Genomic DNA, 10921 nt, shown 5'->3' with positions numbered 1-10921 from the left:
TTGAAAATAAGTTCATAAGTGTATGTTTTTAAAAGTATTTCAAGTAATGTAAGAAGTCTATTCTTTGTAATGGGTGAATTGAGCACAAAATTATTTTAATTACTTTGGGAGTAATATCGAACACCGAGTAGAGTTACAATCTTTTATGATTCAAAAGTCCCACAAAACTATGTAGCCTACGTGGGATAAGATACAATTGATTCTTCATGCGACTCCTCACTGCCTCTGAGAAGCAAATTAGATGGATCCATAGTCACGATATCATCTTATACCTAAAGGTGGATCCAGGATTCGGAGGCTAGGGGTGTCATATCATCTAAATGGTAAACGGGTCGGTTCCTTCATTTTAGGTTATGATTTGGTTTATTTATTTTTTTCAACTATACATATTTAGTAATGTTTTTTTCTTTTAAATATTCTAATATTAAAGATATACACAAAAATAATTTGTTATTTTTATACTTTTTTAGGAATAAGAGACCTTATTCTCTATAACTTTGAGAAAACAAGAGATTTTCACCTTAAAAATTTAAATTTGTTTACATCATCTAATATCATATAGTTGAAATTTTTTTATAAATTATAGCTTCAATTCAATCATCTCCACTTAGTGTGACGTTAGAGATTGAAAGAACCTTTAAATTCAAAAGCTTTAACATGATTATATACATTAGTTTAAAAGCTTTTTTTTAAAAAAAATACTATTTAAATATAATTTTACTAATATTCTAATTTCTATGTGACGTTAAAAATTTAATATTTAGTAATGTCGTATTTTAATTATTATTATTACAATGTTAGCCATGAACGAAAGTAAAGAAATCGAATAGGAAAAAAATGGAAAATAGCGTCACATTGTTAGCATATATAATTGCAGTTTTGGTGTAAAAATATAGATGAGTTTTCATGCCTAATCATTGTCCAATGTTGGCCTAATCATCGGACAATGATGGTGCAGCTAATAGTTAATTGTCCTAATGCTTATAATTGAAACAATAGAAATATGTTAGTTTCCAAATTGTTTACAGGTACGCCACTGATATTTTCTATTAGTCAATTATCTATTTATTATATTATAATTAGAGATTTTTATATTGAGATAGATAGTTAAATATTAAATGTTATTATGTGATACTATAAGACTATGTTATTTGGAGATACTGAGATTAAATCCTAAACTTGAAAATTGGAAATAATGAGAGTTGACATGTTAGAAAAATAAGAAAATTGATTCTAAATCTAAGTGAATTATTGGGTCTAAGTTAAACACATAGTATGGGAGTTGTTAGTTTTGAAATCTTATAATGGTCATATATTTAAATAGAATGCTTTGAGTTGGAAGTTCAATGGAAGGGGAAGACTCAAGTTCCAGAGTGATCTCTTGATTGAATGAGACAAGTAGATTTCTAAACCCTTGTTAAGTGTATGAAATTTGTGTATTTACTTGTGGTATGTGTTTGGGAGTAATATGACTTGGTGAAGGGTTGACTTTTTCACCTTGATTAAATCTAATGATAAACAGGGGTGGTAAAATGCAATGTGATTAATTGTTTGTGTGTGATGTATTGAGAATGGTGCGAGTACCGGTGTTATAAAGGTAAAGTTTATTACAATAGAATGTGGATTGTAATCCGGGAATGCCAAATCATATGGGCATTAGCTGATATATTATTGAGTTGATTTATTATGTGTGATTCTTTTCTTTACTGAAACGATATAATTGTGACAATTGAGGTGATTATATGTCATAGCGACATCTGATTTATTGACATGTTGCATCATCCCCTTTATTTGATATCATATTGTGAACATGCATTGCCATGAGATTGGGTATGAGTAAAGGTCTAACACATAGAGATCGTCCGTGTTGAGATCAGATTATGATTATTTGGGCACGCGGAGATCGTCCGTGCGATGAAGAAGTTAGGGTTATAATTTGGACACGTTGAAATTGTCAGTGTGGAATTTGTTTGATTTATGATAGTCCATTGAGATCGTCTGCACAAACACGTGGAGATCGTCAGTATCAGTATATGGACCTCGCGAGTCCCCCATGGGTCATGAACTCTTGATGTATTTCCGATGAGTATCATGTATATACGATTGAGAGAGTAATAAGTATTTTGTGACATATCATTTCATGGTGTCATATTGCATTGCATCCCAGACATCCTTCATTCATTATGATTATGTATTTTATTGGTGGTTGGAAAGTACTTGATATTTGGTTACCTTTATTTGATGAACTTGATCTTGTGTGTTGTTGATATTGTGAGTGCTTTTTTGTGAAGGTTGTAATTGATGAATATTGAGCTTTTTGTTAAGAATATATGATTGTTAGAATGTCGTCGTTGAGATATGTGCTTGTAAATGGTGAACTGTTAGGTTGGGCTGGTTTTATGCAGGTTGTAGTAGTGGAGGTTCGATTGGGTATAAGGAGTACCCGTATTTATCCTCTTAGCTTGTGTTTAGAGGTTTACTTACTAAGTGTCGTGTGGCTTGTGTCACATCCGGAGAGCACCCCCTAGAAATAACATGGTGTACTTGACCTCTCGGAGGTCTTATACAAGTCCATAGTTCTCATTCATCGCATTGCCATAGTAAATTTAGCGAAAAATTTAAAACTTTTCATAGCACATCATATGGTAGAAACTTAACTTCATATATACGTAAAATATCATATTAAATAGCGAGAATCTAAGTCTCTTTGTCATCATAGACTCAACAACATTAGAATACATTAGGGACACGACCCTTACGACATAATCATAAATATACAATTTACAAAACTTTACAGTAAGCATAAGTAGGAGATCCTTGAACTTAAGAATTCCTTTTCTTGAGCGTTGGAATTCACATATCAAGCTCCTCGTCATCTAAAGACATCCTTTAAGAATCCATACCTACACTTTGTGTAAAAACTAGAGAAGAATGAGATTGGTACAAGAATGCACTAAGTATGACAACCATGCAAAAAATGCATTTAAAAGGGATATTTTCTTGAAATTATACGTCATGCCTTTTTAAATAAATATTTATAACACCTTTAGACAATTACATTTATATATTTCACATACTTCATATAGACATATACAAAGGCCAAACATTATATGAGATCACATATAGAATTTAAGGCATTTTGAAGTCACATTACAATGAACTATTTTACCTTACAGTGAATTATTTTCTTTTAAGTCATCAACCTCCTAAGTAATCCTTTAGTAATATTTGGTGAAATCCATCACCTTAGGCCACAAGAAAGCATACACACAACCTATACAAGCCAATACATACCATAATACAAGTATAACCTATCAAAGACGCATTTAAGTCAAGGCTCCATTGCCTTTACAGTAAGATACATTAATTTGCATATATTTTTCTTCACTTCACATAAGGAATTAAAAGACCTTGTTCATGACCCCAATCTTAGTCTACTAGTTCAATGTACGTGTGAAGACCCATAACCCCACACATACTTAGTAAACCCTTCATGAGACCACAAACATTATCATTCAATTCATACATCAACATATTAAGTGAAGACCACTCCATTTATGTCAACAATCTTCATCATATAGTCATCAAGACTCACATAGTGCATATAATAATAGAACCACATCACATAGAGTCATACCATGCACATCTTCATGACAAATGGACCAATACTACCATGTAATGCATAAAGACATAATCATAATCATATACATTAGAACACCTTCCTAGAACTTTCTAAGGATCTACTTGTGCAATGTCTATATGGGTTCAATACTTCCACCTATCCTAAGTAACCTTCATTAAGTCATCCTAGTTAGGGTCTTAGTCATTTACTTCCATTATCCATTTTACTTTTGGGAAATTATAGCCTTAAGCGACACTAAGACCATTAGTGCTAAACACGAAATTTGGTGTTGTAGAGCCTTACACCGATGGAAGGTGTTCTTACCTAGCCAAGATAGAACATTAACACATTCTAGCAATTTAGTTAATATCACACTGCTAGATCCTATGTGGCAAGCATAGTTTATGGAAATAAGAGATAGGTATTCTCCCTCTACATACCACTTGTCAATTAGGGCCTCCTCTCATGGGAATCCATTGGATGAGTATCCCTTTTTGGGGAGTCAACACCACATATAGAACTATAGGGTTAATGTTCCTCTATGGGAATCCATCACCTCCCATTGTCAAGTTCACTTGGTGCTAAGCTAAAATTCCTTTATTAAAAACCTTCATTAACATTACTTTATAAAATTAGGCGTTAGGAGATTGACTCCCTATATGCTTAGCTCATAGGTCATAGATGAGAGTTCATCAACCTAAATCATGTGAGAAATCCTTTCTCATGGACGTAGCATATATCATTAGCACTATCTAGTTTAGGATACACTTGAGCACTCCTTTGAAGGCTCCTCTATTGACCAGATTATCATTCACGTGTGTGTATACTTATATGTGAGAAAATGTTTCACATAACACATTAAAGTCACACATGTTCATACATTCATATTCATTTACATAGAAACCAAAATTAGAAACTATCCTATCAAGACACGCATGTGCAATGCATAGACAAAGTCACATAACCTTGCCCATACTAGTACACCTAAGTCATCATAGTTAAGGAAACACATATCATATTTTCATAGACATAAGCATAGTAGTAGACATTAGTGAATATGAGAACTACCTTTCATTTAGACACCATAACCTATACTAATTGTAAGCATGCATAATGTGTGAGTGTGTGTGTGTGTGTGTGTACATTGGTCAACATGACCACATAATGGCTATCGATAACATCTTGAGGCAGCCACCTTATTAAGACCATATTACACTTTCAAGCATAGACCACACAACCCATTTAGTATAGGAGGCAAGATAATCTTCATTGTACATTCAAGACTCCTAATCTTAGCTATTAACACATTCAAATAGGGATACATAGGTAGGGGTCATCAATCCTTAATACTTCATTAATGGAAGAACCTACACATGATCTTTCATAACCATTTAGACGCTCATAACAATAGTAACATAACCTAGATACACAACTAAAGTAAAAGACTAGACACTAGTTACACATAAGGTGATCATTATAACCACTCATTCATATATTCATCAATTTGCCTTCAAGGCCATGGTCAATACATATATAATAATAATAAAGTAAACACCGCCACCATAAGTGGACCATACCACACAATGTCATACAAGGATTCATCAACATTACTATAGAGAAGTAAAGAAGTAGAAAAGTATAGCAATTCTTACCAATCCCTTAGCCTTTGGTCATCATCGACCATTTCTATTCTTGAATCAATAATTCGAATATAAGTCAGTATCTAAAGTACCATAGTCATAAAAGAAACCATGTACAAGTCGCTACAAGATCATACTATAACACAATACAAGGCATCACATGAACATTAGAAAGTAGAGAGTCATAACTCACTTGCTAATATTCTTTACTTTGATTACCATGATTAACATTCATAATATACCACTAAAACCAACCTAGGTCAGTAGATAAAATATAATAATAATATATGAAGTCATGCATAAGCTACCACAAGGCCATGCTACAAACTAGTTCAACACATCATTAACATGATAGAATGTAGAAGGACATAGACCATTAACCAATTTCACTTGCATGGATTATAGATCATATTTCATCAATAATGTCAATATAGGAAAGTATCTAATCATGCACTTAACATAATGAAATTATGCTTAAAGCTTTACAAGATCAAGATACCAACATGGGCACTAAACTATCCATTCAAGAGAGAGTAAAAAAATAGGCGATACTACTAATTCCCTAAGGCCTTGATCATCAATAATATTTTAAAAATAATGTACATGTTATGCAGTAGCTAACGAGATTATTACTCAAAAGGAATCATGCTTCGTCTAACCTAAAGTCGAGATCACATCACATACATATTATTATCAATCGATAGACTAGAAGAACTTAGATAAACTCATATCAATCCTTCTTCACCTTGATCATACACAATTTATACTTACAATTCAATCATGATATTAACCCAAAATAGTAGCTACAATCATCTTCACCTTATCGAATTCAACATTCAACCATCACTCCTAGAATTCTAATTTAGGCATGTTCAATTCTTCATACAATGAATCACATGGATCCTTCATCATTAATTCATTTAAATAACATTATACTATAAACAATTCAATGTAAGAGAATAGCAATTCAACCATTAACAAGTCATGATCACAATGCCTATGCGAAGGCTAAATCGATTTTGGGAAGGGACATGGGTTCATCAAGAAATTGGATAAAATTTCACGTTAAAACCATCACATTAACATCAATTCATCATGATTTAGCCACTAAAAACGTTTTTAGAAGGAACCATGGCTAGATTGAAGAAGAAGAGATTTGATCATGAAACTTCTTTGAAAAACATTAAGAAGAACTCTCCAAGTGAAAGGTTACTTAGAGATGAAGGATAAACATACCTTTATATTCATTAAAACCTTTAAAAATTGATAAATAAACCACAGGATTCTATGCTCCAATTTGTTCTTGAGCTTCACCAACAATGGAGGTTTCTAGGGAGAAGATTTTTGGAGGGAAAGTCTATTTTGTGTAGGAGGGATTGGGAATGGGTTTTTCACGTGTTTGATCCCCTAAATACACCCAAAAATCACTAAATAAACCTATAAGGGTAAAAAAGGACGTGGGGTGAATTTTCCATTCACCCCTTTAATGAGCAGTGCACAGGCAGTGATGCACCAGCCTGCTTCGACGGACCCAACAATGGAGAGTTGGTCCATCGATGGGCCGTTATGTGCCCTCCATCAATTGGGTTTGTGGCTGTCATGTGTCCAAGACATCCCCAGGCTAAGTTCCCATCTATTCCTCCCCATCGAGGAGGCGTCATTTTGGCTCGTCGATTGACACTGCCAAGGCAGTGTCTCGACATCCCTTTGGTCCTTCTTGTGGGCCCTTTTGCGGGACCCTTGAAAAGTCGTACCCGAAAATTTCCAACGTAAATATGTACATTTACAAGTAAAGGACCTTCTATGCAAGTTTCATCCAAAATTGACACATAAAACACGTCCAAACATGCTAGGCCCCATCAAGACATTCTTGAACGTCTTAAGGGGGTAACTTTTGAACGTCTTAGGCGTTCTTGGACATTTGACCTTCAAACTTCAAGAAACTCCATAAACTAACTATAAAAATCATTATAACTCATTTTTAAGACTTCATTATCTCATGACATACAAATAAAAACATGTATAGACACATGCGGCACATAGGTGACTAGCCGTCGAACGTCTTGGTTGTCCCTTGATGTTTGACTTCCAAATCACCTCAAACTTTACACACTGACTCTAAAACATATTATAAGTCATTTTAGGAACTTATAAACTTAATATAAACATGTTAGGATCTAGACACACTAACTTTATTTGGAGGTCTTACAGTTTGATTCTCACCCTTGTTTCTACAATTTTTTGGTAAGTTATTAGCCTGGACCTTTGTGATATTTTCTCTTCTCCTTGTCTGAGGCTTCCTATGGAGTGTGAGGTAGTTGATTATCATTTCATCGGACCTTCTTACTTCAATTTAAGATCTTGTTCTACTCCAGAAATAATGTCATATGGGACTTATATTTTTCTTTTGATTCATTTGTAATACTTTAGAGGTTTATACACGTGACAGCCAAATTTTGAGGGTATTTTTTAGTTTATCATAATATTTCCTCATCTTATTGTAATGGTTGATTCTTAGGATGACTTTTGATGGTGGGATAGTACGAGTGCCATCACGTTCATTTTTGGATAGTAACAACAACGAGCAAAATAGCAACAAATTAGCGACGACGTTCGCTGCTAAATGCAGTTTTTTAGTAGTGTACTTATATATATATAAATATATATATATATATATATATACACACACACACACATACATACACACATACATACACACACATGCAAAGTTTTAACCGTTTAACCGAGGTCACTGGGTGTCGTGGCACCCCCACACATAAGGCTAGATCTACCCTACTTAAGCCCTTGAGAAGGTATAGGATAGGCCCTTGCAACATGCGACAGGAGTTGTATCATTTCTAGGCTCATTGTAATGATTTCAGTTAAAGAAACTCCCACAAGTAAAGTATATTATTTTCATGTCGCTTTCATAGTATATTTTATTGTAAAGCTTAAATGGTTTTCAATTCATATTCATTTATTGACTCAGTTGAGTTGCTTCCAGTCATTCAGTTTACTTATTTTTTCACTTAGCCATATTACATACTCGTACATTCAATGTACTGATGTAATTCGACTTTTATACTTTTATGATGCAGATATAAATAGTCCTGAATATAAACAGACGCTTTGTTGAGATCAGTCTATACTCTTGTTAGCTTTAGTTAACCTTCTTAATAGTAGAGGATTCATAGATACACAATTTTTAAGAGTCTTTCAGTTTTAGATATTTTATTTAAAAATTTATGTTTCATACTAAAGATATTCCGCAAAGTTTGAAATTCAAGAAACTGTTTTCAAACGTTTCTTTTAATTGATGCTTATATATGCTCAAATTAGTCTTCTGCTTGAGTAATCCAGGATGAGGGTTCTCTTGAGTATCAACAATGGTTCTTGAGTGTCGGTCATGTCCAAGGTGTAGGCTCGGCTAGGCTCGTGACATAATGCTTCACCATAAAATCAACAGAAGAGAAGTATAAGGGAAAAACTATGTAAAATGGACCATAAAACTCAAAATAATTACGTGTTTATATCTCAATACAAAGTAAGTTAAAAAATACCAATTCATTAAAAAAAAACTACAGCTCATACCTTTAACACCTCGGAAATTTTTTGAAGCAAAGACTCGAATCATCCTTCGTAGTGAGTAAGTTCTTACGAAGAAATTAATTTTTTCCTAAATGTTAAGGTTACTAGATTTATCACCTTGAGTTCCAAGAAGAACTAGAGAGAGTTCATTCAAGTCAAATTCTTAAGTTTTTCTTAAGTTTTGGGTCAACTTCAAACAATCATAACTTTTAGTACAGGATGAGTTAGGAGATTTATAAGATATCCAATTAAAGTCCTTCGAGTCCTCTTTAAAACACCTTTAAGTTTCCTAAATTTTGATACCTAAGTAAAAAATTATGACTGACTTACTAATGACGCTCAAATTTGGCAGCAGCTCCGCGATGGCTCCATGTTACGGAGCCAATATGGACCTCATGCCTGCTGAAAAATTACTCCAACACCCAACTCATTTTAATTATTTCATTGAGGGTATTTTAGTCCTAAAAACTCATAGGAAGTCATCTAAATTTCCATAAACGTGTAGAAAAATCATTTATCTTAAATCAAACCCTCTCATCCACTCCAAAATTTTGCGTTCAAGAAATTCAAGAAAACACTAAGGCTAGGGTTCATCCTCAAAGGTTTTCCTTCAATTTCTTCAAAAAAAATGGTTCTTTCAGGTATGTAAGCTTGCAAAGTGTTGGATTTGTTTAGACACACACCAATCATATTAGTTTCAATGTTAAATTCATTTTTTGAAAATTGAGAGTATGATGAATTTTGTTCTTAAAATTGGCTTCAGTTCTTGAGTTTAAATGAGAATGTTAAGTTCTTGATGAAATCATGTCGATTTTAGAGTCGTATATGAGTAGGTTCTTGTGTTCATGTGATGGATATCTAAATCTAAAGAGGGATTGAGAAAAAGAATCCAAAATTTAGGCGAATTGGGGTTAGAAAAAAAAGAAGGAAAAAGTTCGGTGAATCTGGCAACTCTGTCTACATCCCGGACCTGCCTCCCCATTTCATAAATTTTTTCTTCGCATCACGGATAATTCATAGAACTCTTTGTCTCAAAATTTATTTCACGACCGAATATTAAAATGCATCTCCACATCGCGGACTTCCTTCTGGACAGTGATTTCCTGATAGTTTCTCACGTTTAACTATCTAAAAACACTTCTAAGAATCCCGAGATATTTCCTATCACAAATCACAACCTTGGATTTATAAATCAAATTCAAGGTAGAGTTGAAAGTCAAGTTTTGGGAGTTCTTTCAAACATTTTTTAGAAAGTCTTTTTGACTCTTTTTGAGAAGTCTTCTACATTTTTTAATAAATTGTTTCAAAACTCGAGAAAATGGGTATTAGAATGAGAAGAATGAGTTCATGAGTCTACTTTATCATCATGAGATCCTTCATATCATGAACCATAACTCTTGAATTCATAATTCACATTCAAGAGAGAGTTAAGAGTAGAGTTCACGAAAGTCTTTGAGTTTAATTGTAAATCCTTTGAGATGAACCATCAACTTGAGCTAAGTTTTGAGGAATTAAGTATAAGAATGAAAAAAATCGTATATATGAGTTCCATATTACTATGTATATATGAGTTCCATAAATTTTGCATGAACTTCATAAGTTGTGCATCCTTAAGAGGAGTAGTTTCTTAAGTTCTAATTACTGAGTATTGACTTCCTAATCCCTTTTGAGTTTATATTCTAATCATGAGACTATTACTTGATACCCATGAAGTGCTTGAGTTGAGTAGTTCATGTCCATAATTCACATGAACTTTATAAGTCGAGCAGTTTGGAGATGAGAAGTATCTTTGAGTCCATGGGTTGAGTAGTTCATGCCCATAATTCTACATGAACCATCTGAGTCGAGCATTCTTAAATTTTGAGTATTGAGTTCTATATATATGGTTATTAGAAACCTTTAACTGAGTTGTTTACGTTCATAATTCGGCATGAACTTTATTTTGAGAATTCCTTACAAATTTTTCTAAATTTGTTTTAATACTGGAGCACTTGAGGTGAGGAAGAGAAGAGTCGAGTCATTTTCTTTAAAATGATATGGGAACTAAGTATTCCCAAGAGTAAACGTTTTT

This window comes from Solanum lycopersicum, chromosome 8 (genome assembly GCF_036512215.1).
Source record: "Solanum lycopersicum chromosome 8, SLM_r2.1".
Classification (NCBI taxonomy): Eukaryota; Viridiplantae; Streptophyta; class Magnoliopsida; order Solanales; family Solanaceae; genus Solanum; species Solanum lycopersicum.
Note: the sequence above shows the minus strand (reverse complement) of the source record.